This window comes from Lissotriton helveticus, chromosome 2_1 (genome assembly GCF_964261635.1).
Source record: "Lissotriton helveticus chromosome 2_1, aLisHel1.1, whole genome shotgun sequence".
Classification (NCBI taxonomy): Eukaryota; Metazoa; Chordata; class Amphibia; order Caudata; family Salamandridae; genus Lissotriton; species Lissotriton helveticus.
This window is the reverse complement of record NC_136059.1, coordinates 1071457281-1071474035: the sequence shown is the minus strand read 5'-3', so window position 1 is coordinate 1071474035 and position 16755 is coordinate 1071457281.

Here is a 16755-nt window from a genome sequence, read left to right as displayed (position 1 = left end):
GGGGAAATGACTTAAAATGTCCTTAAGACACATGAAAGCGTTTTTTGATTGCCTTTCCAGCATGTTTGGGTCACTTTTAACATGGCTATGTAACACAAACATTCAAAATCTAAATTTGCCATGCACAGGTGGGAGCATATTTACAAGGAATTTGCTCCACAGGGAAAGGTCTTACATTAAAATGGGAAAAATAACATCAGAGACACTCAATTGCCTTATAAAGAAGCATACACCATTATGTCCTTGTCATAAATATTAAAACCATTCCTTTTCCCCAAAAACGATTTTCAAATCATAATTTGAAAACACTGCACATGGGGAAATGACTTAAAATGTCCTTAAGACACATAAAAGCGTTTTTTGATTGCCTTTGCAGCATGTTTGTCTCACTTTTAACATGGCTATGTAACGCAAACATTCAAAATCTAAATTTGCCATGCACAGGTGGGAGCATATTTACAAGCAATTTGCTCCACAGGGAAAGGTCTTACATTAAAATGGGAAAAATAACATCAGAGACACTCAATTGCCTTATAAAGAAGCATACACCATTATGTCCTTGTCATAAATATTATAACCATTCCTTTTCCTCAAAAACGATTTTCAAGTCATAATTTGAAAACACTCCACAGCTCCTATGCACAAAAAAACCCTGTCAGTACTAATACTACACATTTTCTCCAATTACAATTTCTCAAAGAAACAAAATCTATTTGTAAAACACTTGAGACAAAGCAACATTTGAAAAACACAACTTTCTTCATAATTTTCTCCTTAAAGCACACTATTCTCTATCTAAATTAAAGAAATCTTTTCTCACCTTAGCAAATACTTTGAGTTTCAAAACAGTCTCAGAAACACACCAATTTGTCTTCAGCAGAGCAAAAGGTATGCACTCCAGAGTCTGCAGCTATCAAAAGCACAGAAATGCTGTAATTCTTCACACATATCTCTCATGTCACCCAATCAAAACTCTTCCCTCACTTTTTTTCAAATCAAAACCCTTCCCCCCTCTGCCCTTTCTGCCTTTTTTGCATAGCAACCACCTCTTGGAAGACCTCTGGTGTTTGCAAGTTCACACAACAATGTTGCAATTGAACTCTGAACTCTCAGTGCACCTCATATCCAGTGCATTCTTTCATTTAATGATTTTTTCCTGACCACTCAAAATACATCTTTCAAAGAACTCATCCATGCACCCTAACTTTCTGTTTTCAGCAATCAAAATCCACCAATCACTGTTACTGCTTCATTAACACAGAAACTCCACAGTTTTTTTCATTTTAAACTCTTATTTTTTCAACTGCCATTTCATTGCCACACTTCATCTGACTGCAGGAGAACCTTCTCTCACCATGTTTTCTGTCTGGATTGTTGGACATAGTTACATCTATTGGGCTCAGAGGTATGCTGAGAACAGGAATTTACCTAACCTCAATTTACAAGATGTGGAAATTAAGTGGTTTGGCCACAGAGGATTAAAATGTCACCAATTGATACCATTGGTGAAAACCTTTATGCATTTGCCAAAACCTGACATGTTAATTGTGCACTGTGGAGGTAATGATTTGGGCACTTTGACTGGGGTAGGTCTGGAAATGCTTTTAAAGGACACCTTTGAGCAATTAATGGCACTTTTTCCTCAGACTGCCTTGGTATATTCAAATATATGCCAATTGACAGAAATGGAGGTGGTCAAACCAATTTTGTCCACAAATTGAGAAGTCGAGGAAGCATGTAAACAAATCTGTTTCAGCTTACATGAGAGACCATGGAATGGGCTCCGTGTACAACAATAACTTGCGTTACTACATGCAAGATATCTACAGAGGAGATGGAGTTCACTTCTCAGATGAGGGCAACAGAATTTTCATTCTGAATTTAAGACTGTGCATTGGTACCTACTTATAAGTACCTAAATGTACCATAAACCCAAAAGCTCTTCTCAGAGCTACCCTACATCTGATCACTCACAATTATTATTTTACTCTAACTTTTTTCACTAATTTTCAACAAAGTACGCTCCCTGGGGCGCTACCCGGTACGCGAACCGGGAGCTAACCTCGCTAAATTTTAAAAAAAATGTTTTTTTTTCGCACATATGGGCCTCCTCAGCCACCCTCAGAAAACCTAGGGGGTCAAGATAAGTCTACCATGCCCCCTTCTACCCCTTCTGAACATTATTTGCCCTCCATCTTGTATCTTAATTCGACCGAAACACAAAATGGTGGACTCCCGTAACGCTTCAGGTTCGCGTACCGGGGCGCTCGCCAGTTCGCGTACCGGGTCGCTCCCTGGGAAGCGCACCATCAAAAAAGGTGGGAAAGTAGTTTACAGAAAAGCGACTGGAGACAATTTCACCAAATATAGATTAGCTCATACTACATACCAATCCCTACCATTTTCACAAATTTGATTGAAATTCCATTTAACCATTTAGCCTGTAGACCTCTCTAAATACCCTGAGGTAAATTACTTCACAAAACACATCTGAAGTGTTGGAATTGACAACCAATTAAAATGTTACTTTTATTTTCTACTTTTTTTACCTGACATTTGATTGGTTATGTACCTGAATATATATAAAGGAAGAGAGAGAAACACAGCCATTTTGACTACTACTTCCTGAACTACATTGCAAGATCATTTTCACTCACAACTTAAACTTGTTTTTAGAAGGTGAGATATTATTTTATAAATTTGAAAACATTTTCAGATAGTTATATACTATCCCTCTGTAAGAGTTAGACATTGAGAAAGGCTTCTTTATTATAATTATGGATTGATTTAGGTTTCTGTGGTATAATTATGAATTTACTTAGGCTTCTTCACAGGCACTTTTTAATAGTACTACTTCACGCCTGAAACCATACAGTGCCCATAGATTACTTCTCTGTTATAAACTCACAAGTACTTGTCTGAACTTAAACCCAACAGTGCCCTATCTCTACTGATATATTTATTTTTTATGCAAATTACAGCAAGAAAATGGAAGGAGAGCAGAATATTTCCTTCGAAATTGTTCTGGAGAACAACACAGAAAAAGATATTGAGGACAATGATGACTCAGATTTCATGGATGAATCACGGGACCATGAATTAGTTCAATGTGTAGAATCTGTGGATCATTTACTTCATTATGATGACGGTCAAATGTGGGAAGTTATGTTCACTCAACAAGAGGACATATCTGACAGTCAAATGTTAGACATTCTATTAAATTTAGAAAAACAATCCGAAAAATAAAATTATATGTCATATTAAAAAATTATTTGAGTCTTTAATCATTTTTATATGTAATTCATAAACTAGTGAAATGTTAGAAATGTTATTAAATTTTGAAACACAATTACAATAATAAATAATTGCTTAAAAAATAAAAAAATTAAAAAATAATCAACAAAACCAACAATCAATTAACATACAGTATTTGAAAAGTCTATCAATCTTTTTTCCTTATAGTACGCTGCCCAGAACGCTTCCCGGTTCGCGAACCGGGCGCTACCCACGCAAAAAAACCAAAAAAAATATTTATTTTTTTTTGCCCCGCGGGGCCCTTTTAAAGCCTCCACATCAAACCTAGGGGGTCAGGGAGGATCTACTATGCCCCCTTATGGTCATTTCCCCCTTTGTTTTGGCCTCCTCTTGTCTCTCAATCCTACCGAGAGACAAGATGGCGGCCGCTCCGGACTGTTTAGAATGTTGACAGACACCGGAGAGCCAATCAGCTTCGCTACGCGAAGTTCCGTTACGCGTCAAGTCCGCGAACCGGAGCGCTGCCTGGAGCGCGCTTACAGATATATATCTTTTTTTGAACGTTAATTTCTCAAAATCCACTGAAGCACATATATTGAGACCTAGCAAAGGCATAATTTGAAAACACTCCACAGCTCCTATGCACAAAAAAACCCTGTCAGTACTAATACTTCACATTTTCTCCAATTACAATTTCTCAAAGAAACAAAATCTATTTGTAAAACACTTGAGACAAAGCAACATTTGAAAAACACAACTTTCTTCATAATTTTCTCCTTAAAGCACACTATTCTCTATCTAAATTAAAGAAATCTTTTCTCACCTTAGCAAATACTTTGAGTTTCAAAACAGTCTCAGAAACACACCAATTTGTCTTCAGCAGAGCAAAAGGTATGCACTCCAGAGTCTGCAGCTATCAAAAGCACAGAAATGCTGTAATTCTTCACACATATCTCTCATGTCACCCAATCAAAACTCTTCCCTCACTTTTTTTCAAATCAAAACCCTTCCCCCCTCTGCCCTTTCTGCCTTTTTTGCATAGCAACCACCTCTTGGAAGACCTCTGGTGTTTGCGAGTTCACACAACAATGTTGCAATTGAACTCTGAACTCTCAGTGCACCTCATATCCAGTGCATTCTTTCATTTAATGATTTTTTCTTGACCACTCAAAATACATCTTTCAAAGAACTCATCCATGCACCCTAACTTTCTGTTTTCAGCAATCAAAATCCACCAATCACTGTTACTGCTTCATTAACACAGAAACTCCACAGTTTTTTTCATTTTAAACTCTTATTTTTTCAACTGCCATTTCATTGCCACACTTCATCTGACTGCAGGAGAACCTTCTCTCACCATGTTTTCTGTCTGGATTGTTGGACATAGTTACATCTATTGGGCTCAGAGGTATGCTGAGAACAGGAATTTACCTAACCTCAATTTACAAGATGTGGAAATTAAGTGGTTTGGCCACAGAGGATTAAAATGTCACCAATTGATACCATTGGTGAAAACCTTTATGCATTTGCCAAAACCTGACATGTTAATTGTGCACTGTGGAGGTAATGATTTGGGCACTTTGACTGGGGTAGGTCTGGAAATGCTTTTAAAGGACACCTTTGAGCAATTAATGGCACTTTTTCCTCAGACTGCCTTGGTATATTCAAATATATGCCAATTGACAGAAATGGAGGTGGTCAAACCAATTTTGTCCACAAATTGAGAAGTCGAGGAAGCATGTAAACAAATCTGTTTCAGCTTACATGAGAGACCATGGAATGGGCTCCGTGTACAACAATAACTTGCGTTACTACATGCAAGATATCTACAGAGGAGATGGAGTTCACTTCTCAGATGAGGGCAACAGAATTTTCATTCTGAATTTAAGACTGTGCATTGGTACCTACTTATAAGTACCTAAATGTACCATAAACCCAAAAGCTCTTCTCAGAGCTACCCTACATCTGATCACTCAAAATTATTATTTTACTCTAACTTTTTTCACTAATTTTCAACAAAGTACGCTCCCTGGGGGGCTACCCGGTACGCGAACCGGGAGCTAACCTCGCAAAATTTTTAAAAAAATGTTTTTTTTCGCACATATGGGCCTCCTCAGCCACCCTCAGAAAACCTAGGGGGTCAAGATAAGTCTACCGTGCCCCCTTCTACCCATTCTGAACATTATTTGCCCTCCATCTTGTATCTTAATTCGACCGAAACACAAAATGGTGGACTCCCGTAACGCTTCAGGTTCGCGTACCGGGGCGCTCGCCAGTTCGCGTACCGGGTCGCTCCCTGGGAAGCGCACCATCAAAAAAGGTGGGAAAGTAGTTTACAGAAAAGCGACTGGAGACAATTTCACCAAATATAGATTAGCTCATACTACATACCAATCCCTACCATTTTCACAAATTTGATTGAAATTCCATTTAACCATTTAGCCTGTAGACCTCTCTAAATACACTGAGGTAGATTACTTCACAAAACACATCTGAAGTGTTGGAATTGACAACCAATTAAAATGTTACTTTCATTTTCTACTTTTTTTACCTGACATTTGATTGGTTATGTACCTGAATATATATAAAGGAAGAGAGAGAAACACAGCCATTTTGACTACTACTTCCTGAACTACATTGCAAGATCATTTTCACTCACAACTTAAACTTGTTTTTAGAAGGTGAGATATTATTTTATAAATTTGAAAACATTTTCAGATAGTTATATACTATCCCTCTGTAAGAGTTAGACATTGAGAAAGGCTTCTTTATTATAATTATGGATTGATTTAGGTTTCTGTGGTATAATTATGAATTTACTTAGGCTTCTTCACAGGCACTTTTTAATAGTACTACTTCACGCCTGAAACCATACAGTGCCCATAGATTACTTCTCTGTTATAAACTCACAAGTACTTGTCTGAACTTAAACCCAACAGTGCCCTATCTCTACTGATATATTTATTTTTTATGCAAATTACAGCAAGAAAATGGAAGGAGAGCAGAATATTTCCTTCGAAATTGTTCTGGAGAACAACACAGAAAAAGATATTGAGGACAATGATGACTCAGATTTCATGGATGAATCACGGGACCATGAATTAGTTCAATGTGTAGAATCTGTGGATCATTTACTTCATTATGATGACGGTCAAATGTGGGAAGTTATGTTCACTCAACAAGAGGACATATCTGACAGTCAAATGTTAGACATTCTATTAAATTTAGAAAAACAATCCGAAAAATAAAATTATATGTCATATTAAAAAATTATTTGAGTCTTTAATCATTTTTATATGTAATTCATAAACTAGTGAAATGTTAGAAATGTTATTAAATTTTGAAACACAATTACAATAATAAATAATTGCTTAAAAAATAAAAAAATTAAAAAATAATCAACAAAACCAACAATCAATTAACATACAGTATTTGAAAAGTCTATCAATCTTTTTTCCTTATAGTACGCTGCCCAGAACGCTTCCCGGTTCGCGAACCGGGCGCTACCCACGCAAAAAAACAAAAAAAAATATTTATTTTTTTTTGCCCCGCGGGGCCCTTTTAAAGCCTCCACATCAAACCTAGGGGGTCAGGGAGGATCTACTATGCCCCCTTATGGTCATTTCCCCCTTTGTTTTGGCCTCCTCTTGTCTCTCAATCCTACCGAGAGACAAGATGGCGGCCGCTCCGGACTGTTTAGAATGTTGACAGACACCGGAGAGCCAATCAGCTTCGCTACGCGAAGTTCCGTTACGCGTCAAGTCCGCGAACCGGAGCGCTGCCTGGAGCGCGCTTACAGATATATATCTTTTTTTGAACGTTAATTTCTCAAAATCCACTGAAGCACATATATTGAGACCTAGCAAAGGCATAATTTGAAAACACTCCACAGCTCCTATGCACAAAAAAACCCTGTCAGTACTAATACTTCACATTTTCTCCAATTACAATTTCTCAAAGAAACAAAATCTATTTGTAAAACACTTGAGACAAAGCAACATTTGAAAAACACAACTTTCTTCATAATTTTCTCCTTAAAGCACACTATTCTCTATCTAAATTAAAGAAATCTTTTCTCACCTTAGCAAATACTTTGAGTTTCAAAACAGTCTCAGAAACACACCAATTTGTCTTCAGCAGAGCAAAAGGTATGCACTCCAGAGTCTGCAGCTATCAAAAGCACAGAAATGCTGTAATTCTTCACACATATCTCTCATGTCACCCAATCAAAACTCTTCCCTCACTTTTTTTCAAATCAAAACCCTTCCCCCCTCTGCCCTTTCTGCCTTTTTTGCATAGCAACCACCTCTTGGAAGACCTCTGGTGTTTGCGAGTTCACACAACAATGTTGCAATTGAACTCTGAACTCTCAGTGCACCTCATATCCAGTGCATTCTTTCATTTAATGATTTTTTCTTGACCACTCAAAATACATCTTTCAAAGAACTCATCCATGCACCCTAACTTTCTGTTTTCAGCAATCAAAATCCACCAATCACTGTTACTGCTTCATTAACACAGAAACTCCACAGTTTTTTTCATTTTAAACTCTTATTTTTTCAACTGCCATTTCCTTGCCACACTTCATCTGACTGCAGGAGAACCTTCTCTCACCATGTTTTCTGTCTGGATTGTTGGACATAGTTACATCTATTGGGCTCAGAGGTATGCTGAGAACAGGAATTTACCTAACCTCAATTTACAAGATGTGGAAATTAAGTGGTTTGGCCACAGAGGATTAAAATGTCACCAATTGATACCATTGGTGAAAACCTTTATGCATTTGCCAAAACCTGACATGTTAATTGTGCACTGTGGAGGTAATGATTTGGGCACTTTGACTGGGGTAGGTCTGGAAATGCTTTTAAAGGACACCTTTGAGCAATTAATGGCACTTTTTCCTCAGACTGCCTTGGTATATTCAAATATATGCCAATTGACAGAAATGGAGGTGGTCAAACCAATTTTGTCCACAAATTGAGAAGTCGAGGAAGCATGTAAACAAATCTGTTTCAGCTTACATGAGAGACCATGGAATGGGCTCCGTGTACAACAATAACTTGCGTTACTACATGCAAGATATCTACAGAGGAGATGGAGTTCACTTCTCAGATGAGGGCAACAGAATTTTCATTCTGAATTTAAGACTGTGCATTGGTACCTACTTATAAGTACCTAAATGTACCATAAACCCAAAAGCTCTTCTCAGAGCTACCCTACATCTGATCACTCAAAATTATTATTTTACTCTAACTTTTTTCACTAATTTTCAACAAAGTACGCTCCCTGGGGGGCTACCCGGTACGCGAACCGGGAGCTAACCTCGCAAAATTTTTAAAAAAATGTTTTTTTTCGCACATATGGGCCTCCTCAGCCACCCTCAGAAAACCTAGGGGGTCAAGATAAGTCTACCGTGCCCCCTTCTACCCATTCTGAACATTATTTGCCCTCCATCTTGTATCTTAATTCGACCGAAACACAAAATGGTGGACTCCCGTAACGCTTCAGGTTCGCGTACCGGGGCGCTCGCCAGTTCGCGTACCGGGTCGCTCCCTGGGAAGCGCACCATCAAAAAAGGTGGGAAAGTAGTTTACAGAAAAGCGACTGGAGACAATTTCACCAAATATAGATTAGCTCATACTACATACCAATCCCTACCATTTTCACAAATTTGATTGAAATTCCATTTAACCATTTAGCCTGTAGACCTCTCTAAATACACTGAGGTAGATTACTTCACAAAACACATCTGAAGTGTTGGAATTGACAACCAATTAAAATGTTACTTTCATTTTCTACTTTTTTTACCTGACATTTGATTGGTTATGTACCTGAATATATATAAAGGAAGAGAGAGAAACACAGCCATTTTGACTACTACTTCCTGAACTACATTGCAAGATCATTTTCACTCACAACTTAAACTTGTTTTTAGAAGGTGAGATATTATTTTATAAATTTGAAAACATTTTCAGATAGTTATATACTATCCCTCTGTAAGAGTTAGACATTGAGAAAGGCTTCTTTATTATAATTATGGATTGATTTAGGTTTCTGTGGTATAATTATGAATTTACTTAGGCTTCTTCACAGGCACTTTTTAATAGTACTACTTCACGCCTGAAACCATACAGTGCCCATAGATTACTTCTCTGTTATAAACTCACAAGTACTTGTCTGAACTTAAACCCAACAGTGCCCTATCTCTACTGATATATTTATTTTTTATGCAAATTACAGCAAGAAAATCGAAGGAGAGCAGAATATTTCCTTCGAAGTTGTTCTGGAGAACAACACAGAAAAAGATATTGAGGACAATGATGACTCAGATTTCATGGATGAATCACGGGACCATGAATTAGTTCAATGTGTAGAATCTGTGGATCATTTACTTCATTATGATGACGGTCAAATGTGGGAAGTTATGTTCACTCAACAAGAGGACATATCTGACAGTCAAATGTTAGACATTCTATTAAATTTAGAAAAACAATCCGAAAAATAAAATTATATGTCATATTAAAAAATTATTTGAGTCTTTAATCATTTTTATATGTAATTCATAAACTAGTGAAATGTTAGAAATGTTATTAAATTTTGAAACACAATTACAATAATAAATAATTGCTTAAAAAATAAAAAAAAATTCAAAATAATCAACAAAACCAACAATCAATTAACATACAGTATTTGAAAAGTCTATCATTCTTTTTTCCTTATAGTACGCTGCCCAGAACGCTTCCCGGTTCGCGAACCGGGCGCTACCCACGCAAAAAAACAAAAGAAAAAATTTTTTTTTTTTTTGCCCCGCGGGGCCCTTTTAAAGCCTCCACATCAAACCTAGGGGGTCAGGGAGGATCTACTATGCCCCCTTATGGTCATTTCCCCCTTTGTTTTGGCCTCCTCTTGTCTCTCAATCCTACCGAGAGACAAGATGGCGGCCGCTCCGGACTGTTTAGAATGTTGACAGACACCGGAGAGCCAATCAGCTTCGCTACGCGAAGTTCCGTTACGCGTCAAGTCCGCGAACCGGAGCGCTGCCTGGAGCGCGCTTACAGATATATATCTTTTTTTGAACGTTAATTTCTCAAAATCCACTGAAGCACATATATTGAGACCTAGCAAAGGCATAATTTGAAAACACTCCATAGCTCCTATGCACAAAAAAACCCTGTCAGTACTAATACTTCACATTTTCTCCAATTACAATTTCTCAAAGAAACAAAATCTATTTGTAAAACACTTGAGACAAAGCAACATTTGAAAAACACAACTTTCTTCATAATTTTCTCCTTAAAGCACACTATTCTCTATCTAAATTAAAGAAATCTTTTCTCACCTTAGCAAATACTTTGAGTTTCAAAACAGTCTCAGAAACACACCAATTTGTCTTCAGCAGAGCAAAAGGTATGCACTCCAGAGTCTGCAGCTATCAAAAGCACAGAAATGCTGTAATTCTTCACACATATCTCTCATGTCACCCAATCAAAACTCTTCCCTCACTTTTTTTCAAATCAAAACCCTTCCCCCCTCTGCCCTTTCTGCCTTTTTTGCATAGCAACCACCTCTTGGAAGACCTCTGGTGTTTGCGAGTTCACACAACAATGTTGCAATTGAACTCTGAACTCTCAGTGCACCTCATATCCAGTGCATTCTTTCATTTAATGATTTTTTCTTGACCACTCAAAATACATCTTTCAAAGAACTCATCCATGCACCCTAACTTTCTGTTTTCAGCAATCAAAATCCACCAATCACTGTTACTGCTTCATTAACACAGAAACTCCACAGTTTTTTTCATTTTAAACTCTTATTTTTTCAACTGCCATTTCATTGCCACACTTCATCTGACTGCAGGAGAACCTTCTCTCACCATGTTTTCTGTCTGGATTGTTGGACATAGTTACATCTATTGGGCTCAGAGGTATGCTGAGAACAGGAATTTACCTAACCTCAATTTACAAGATGTGGAAATTAAGTGGTTTGGCCACAGAGGATTAAAATGTCACCAATTGATACCATTGGTGAAAACCTTTATGCATTTGCCAAAACCTGACATGTTAATTGTGCACTGTGGAGGTAATGATTTGGGCACTTTGACTGGGGTAGGTCTGGAAATGCTTTTAAAGGACACCTTTGAGCAATTAATGGCACTTTTTCCTCAGACTGCCTTGGTATATTCAAATATATGCCAATTGACAGAAATGGAGGTGGTCAAACCAATTTTGTCCACAAATTGAGAAGTCGAGGAAGCATGTAAACAAATCTGTTTCAGCTTACATGAGAGACCATGGAATGGGCTCCGTGTACAACAATAACTTGCGTTACTACATGCAAGATATCTACAGAGGAGATGGAGTTCACTTCTCAGATGAGGGCAACAGAATTTTCATTCTGAATTTAAGACTGTGCATTGGTACCTACTTATAAGTACCTAAATGTACCATAAACCCAAAAGCTCTTCTCAGAGCTACCCTACATCTGATCACTCAAAATTATTATTTTACTCTAACTTTTTTCACTAATTTTCAACAAAGTACGCTCCCTGGGGGGCTACCCGGTACGCGAACCGGGAGCTAACCTCGCAAAATTTTTAAAAAAATGTTTTTTTTCGCACATATGGGCCTCCTCAGCCACCCTCAGAAAACCTAGGGGGTCAAGATAAGTCTACCGTGCCCCCTTCTACCCATTCTGAACATTATTTGCCCTCCATCTTGTATCTTAATTCGACCGAAACACAAAATGGTGGACTCCCGTAACGCTTCAGGTTCGCGTACCGGGGCGCTCGCCAGTTCGCGTACCGGGTCGCTCCCTGGGAAGCGCACCATCAAAAAAGGTGGGAAAGTAGTTTACAGAAAAGCGACTGGAGACAATTTCACCAAATATAGATTAGCTCATACTACATACCAATCCCTACCATTTTCACAAATTTGATTGAAATTCCATTTAACCATTTAGCCTGTAGACCTCTCTAAATACACTGAGGTAGATTACTTCACAAAACACATCTGAAGTGTTGGAATTGACAACCAATTAAAATGTTACTTTCATTTTCTACTTTTTTTACCTGACATTTGATTGGTTATGTACCTGAATATATATAAAGGAAGAGAGAGAAACACAGCCATTTTGACTACTACTTCCTGAACTACATTGCAAGATCATTTTCACTCACAACTTAAACTTGTTTTTAGAAGGTGAGATATTATTTTATAAATTTGAAAACATTTTCAGATAGTTATATACTATCCCTCTGTAAGAGTTAGACATTGAGAAAGGCTTCTTTATTATAATTATGGATTGATTTAGGTTTCTGTGGTATAATTATGAATTTACTTAGGCTTCTTCACAGGCACTTTTTAATAGTACTACTTCACGCCTGAAACCATACAGTGCCCATAGATTACTTCTCTGTTATAAACTCACAAGTACTTGTCTGAACTTAAACCCAACAGTGCCCTATCTCTACTGATATATTTATTTTTTATGCAAATTACAGCAAGAAAATCGAAGGAGAGCAGAATATTTCCTTCGAAGTTGTTCTGGAGAACAACACAGAAAAAGATATTGAGGACAATGATGACTCAGATTTCATGGATGAATCACGGGACCATGAATTAGTTCAATGTGTAGAATCTGTGGATCATTTACTTCATTATGATGACGGTCAAATGTGGGAAGTTATGTTCACTCAACAAGAGGACATATCTGACAGTCAAATGTTAGACATTCTATTAAATTTAGAAAAACAATCCGAAAAATAAAATTATATGTCATATTAAAAAATTATTTGAGTCTTTAATCATTTTTATATGTAATTCATAAACTAGTGAAATGTTAGAAATGTTATTAAATTTTGAAACACAATTACAATAATAAATAATTGCTTAAAAAATAAAAAAAATTCAAAATAATCAACAAAACCAACAATCAATTAACATACAGTATTTGAAAAGTCTATCATTCTTTTTTCCTTATAGTACGCTGCCCAGAACGCTTCCCGGTTCGCGAACCGGGCGCTACCCACGCAAAAAAACAAAAAAAAAAATATTTTTTTTTTTTGCCCCGCGGGGCCCTTTTAAAGCCTCCACATCAAACCTAGGGGGTCAGGGAGGATCTACTATGCCCCCTTATGGTCATTTCCCCCTTTGTTTTGGCCTCCTCTTGTCTCTCAATCCTACCGAGAGACAAGATGGCGGCCGCTCCGGACTGTTTAGAATGTTGACAGACACCGGAGAGCCAATCAGCTTCGCTACGCGAAGTTCCGTTACGCGTCAAGTCCGCGAACCGGAGCGCTGCCTGGAGCGCGCTTACAGATATATATCTTTTTTTGAACGTTAATTTCTCAAAATCCACTGAAGCACATATATTGAGACCTAGCAAAGGCATAATTTGAAAACACTCCATAGCTCCTATGCACAAAAAAACCCTGTCAGTACTAATACTTCACATTTTCTCCAATTACAATTTCTCAAAGAAACAAAATCTATTTGTAAAACACTTGAGACAAAGCAACATTTGAAAAACACAACTTTCTTCATAATTTTCTCCTTAAAGCACACTATTCTCTATCTAAATTAAAGAAATCTTTTCTCACCTTAGCAAATACTTTGAGTTTCAAAACAGTCTCAGAAACACACCAATTTGTCTTCAGCAGAGCAAAAGGTATGCACTCCAGAGTCTGCAGCTATCAAAAGCACAGAAATGCTGTAATTCTTCACACATATCTCTCATGTCACCCAATCAAAACTCTTCCCTCACTTTTTTTCAAATCAAAACCCTTCCCCCCTCTGCCCTTTCTGCCTTTTTTGCATAGCAACCACCTCTTGGAAGACCTCTGGTGTTTGCGAGTTCACACAACAATGTTGCAATTGAACTCTGAACTCTCAGTGCACCTCATATCCAGTGCATTCTTTCATTTAATGATTTTTTCTTGACCACTCAAAATACATCTTTCAAAGAACTCATCCATGCACCCTAACTTTCTGTTTTCAGCAATCAAAATCCACCAATCACTGTTACTGCTTCATTAACACAGAAACTCCACAGTTTTTTTCATTTTAAACTCTTATTTTTTCAACTGCCATTTCATTGCCACACTTCATCTGACTGCAGGAGAACCTTCTCTCACCATGTTTTCTGTCTGGATTGTTGGACATAGTTACATCTATTGGGCTCAGAGGTATGCTGAGAACAGGAATTTACCTAACCTCAATTTACAAGATGTGGAAATTAAGTGGTTTGGCCACAGAGGATTAAAATGTCACCAATTGATACCATTGGTGAAAACCTTTATGCATTTGCCAAAACCTGACATGTTAATTGTGCACTGTGGAGGTAATGATTTGGGCACTTTGACTGGGGTAGGTCTGGAAATGCTTTTAAAGGACACCTTTGAGCAATTAATGGCACTTTTTCCTCAGACTGCCTTGGTATATTCAAATATATGCCAATTGACAGAAATGGAGGTGGTCAAACCAATTTTGTCCACAAATTGAGAAGTCGAGGAAGCATGTAAACAAATCTGTTTCAGCTTACATGAGAGACCATGGAATGGGCTCCGTGTACAACAATAACTTGCGTTACTACATGCAAGATATCTACAGAGGAGATGGAGTTCACTTCTCAGATGAGGGCAACAGAATTTTCATTCTGAATTTAAGACTGTGCATTGGTACCTACTTATAAGTACCTAAATGTACCATAAACCCAAAAGCTCTTCTCAGAGCTACCCTACATCTGATCACTCAAAATTATTATTTTACTCTAACTTTTTTCACTAATTTTCAACAAAGTACGCTCCCTGGGGGGCTACCCGGTACGCGAACCGGGAGCTAACCTCGCAAAATTTTTAAAAAAATGTTTTTTTTCGCACATATGGGCCTCCTCAGCCACCCTCAGAAAACCTAGGGGGTCAAGATAAGTCTACCGTGCCCCCTTCTACCCATTCTGAACATTATTTGCCCTCCATCTTGTATCTTAATTCGACCGAAACACAAAATGGTGGACTCCCGTAACGCTTCAGGTTCGCGTACCGGGGCGCTCGCCAGTTCGCGTACCGGGTCGCTCCCTGGGAAGCGCACCATCAAAAAAGGTGGGAAAGTAGTTTACAGAAAAGCGACTGGAGACAATTTCACCAAATATAGATTAGCTCATACTACATACCAATCCCTACCATTTTCACAAATTTGATTGAAATTCCATTTAACCATTTAGCCTGTAGACCTCTCTAAATACACTGAGGTAGATTACTTCACAAAACACATCTGAAGTGTTGGAATTGACAACCAATTAAAATGTTACTTTCATTTTCTACTTTTTTTACCTGACATTTGATTGGTTATGTACCTGAATATATATAAAGGAAGAGAGAGAAACACAGCCATTTTGACTACTACTTCCTGAACTACATTGCAAGATCATTTTCACTCACAACTTAAACTTGTTTTTAGAAGGTGAGATATTATTTTATAAATTTGAAAACATTTTCAGATAGTTATATACTATCCCTCTGTAAGAGTTAGACATTGAGAAAGGCTTCTTTATTATAATTATGGATTGATTTAGGTTTCTGTGGTATAATTATGAATTTACTTAGGCTTCTTCACAGGCACTTTTTAATAGTACTACTTCACGCCTGAAACCATACAGTGCCCATAGATTACTTCTCTGTTATAAACTCACAAGTACTTGTCTGAACTTAAACCCAACAGTGCCCTATCTCTACTGATATATTTATTTTTTATGCAAATTACAGCAAGAAAATGGAAGGAGAGCAGAATATTTCCTTCGAAATTGTTCTGGAGAACAACACAGAAAAAGATATTGAGGACAATGATGACTCAGATTTCATGGATGAATCACGGGACCATGAATTAGTTCAATGTGTAGAATCTGTGGATCATTTACTTCATTATGATGACGGTCAAATGTGGGAAGTTATGTTCACTCAACAAGAGGACATATCTGACAGTCAAATGTTAGACATTCTATTAAATTTAGAAAAACAATCCGAAAAATAAAATTATATGTAATATTAAAAAATTATTTGAGTCTTTAATCATTTTTATATGTAATTCATAAACTAGTGAAATGTTAGAAATGTTATTAAATTTTGAAACACAATTACAATAATAAATAATTGCTTAAAAAATAAAAAAATTTAAAAATAATCAACAAAACCAACAATCAATTAACATACAGTATTTGAAAAGTCTATCATTCTTTTTTCCTTATAGTACGCTGCCCAGAACGCTTCCCGGTTCGCGAACCGGGCGCTACCCACGCAAAAAAAACAATATTTTTTTTTTTTGCCCCGCGGGGCCCTTTTAAAGCCTTCACATCAAACCTAGGGGGTCAGGGAGGATCTACTATGCCCCCTTATGGTCATTTCCCCCTTTGTTTTGGCCTCCTCTTGTCTCTCAATCCTACCGAGAGACAAGATGGCGGCCGCTCCGGACTGTTTAGAATGTTGACAGACACCGGAGAGCCAATCAGCTT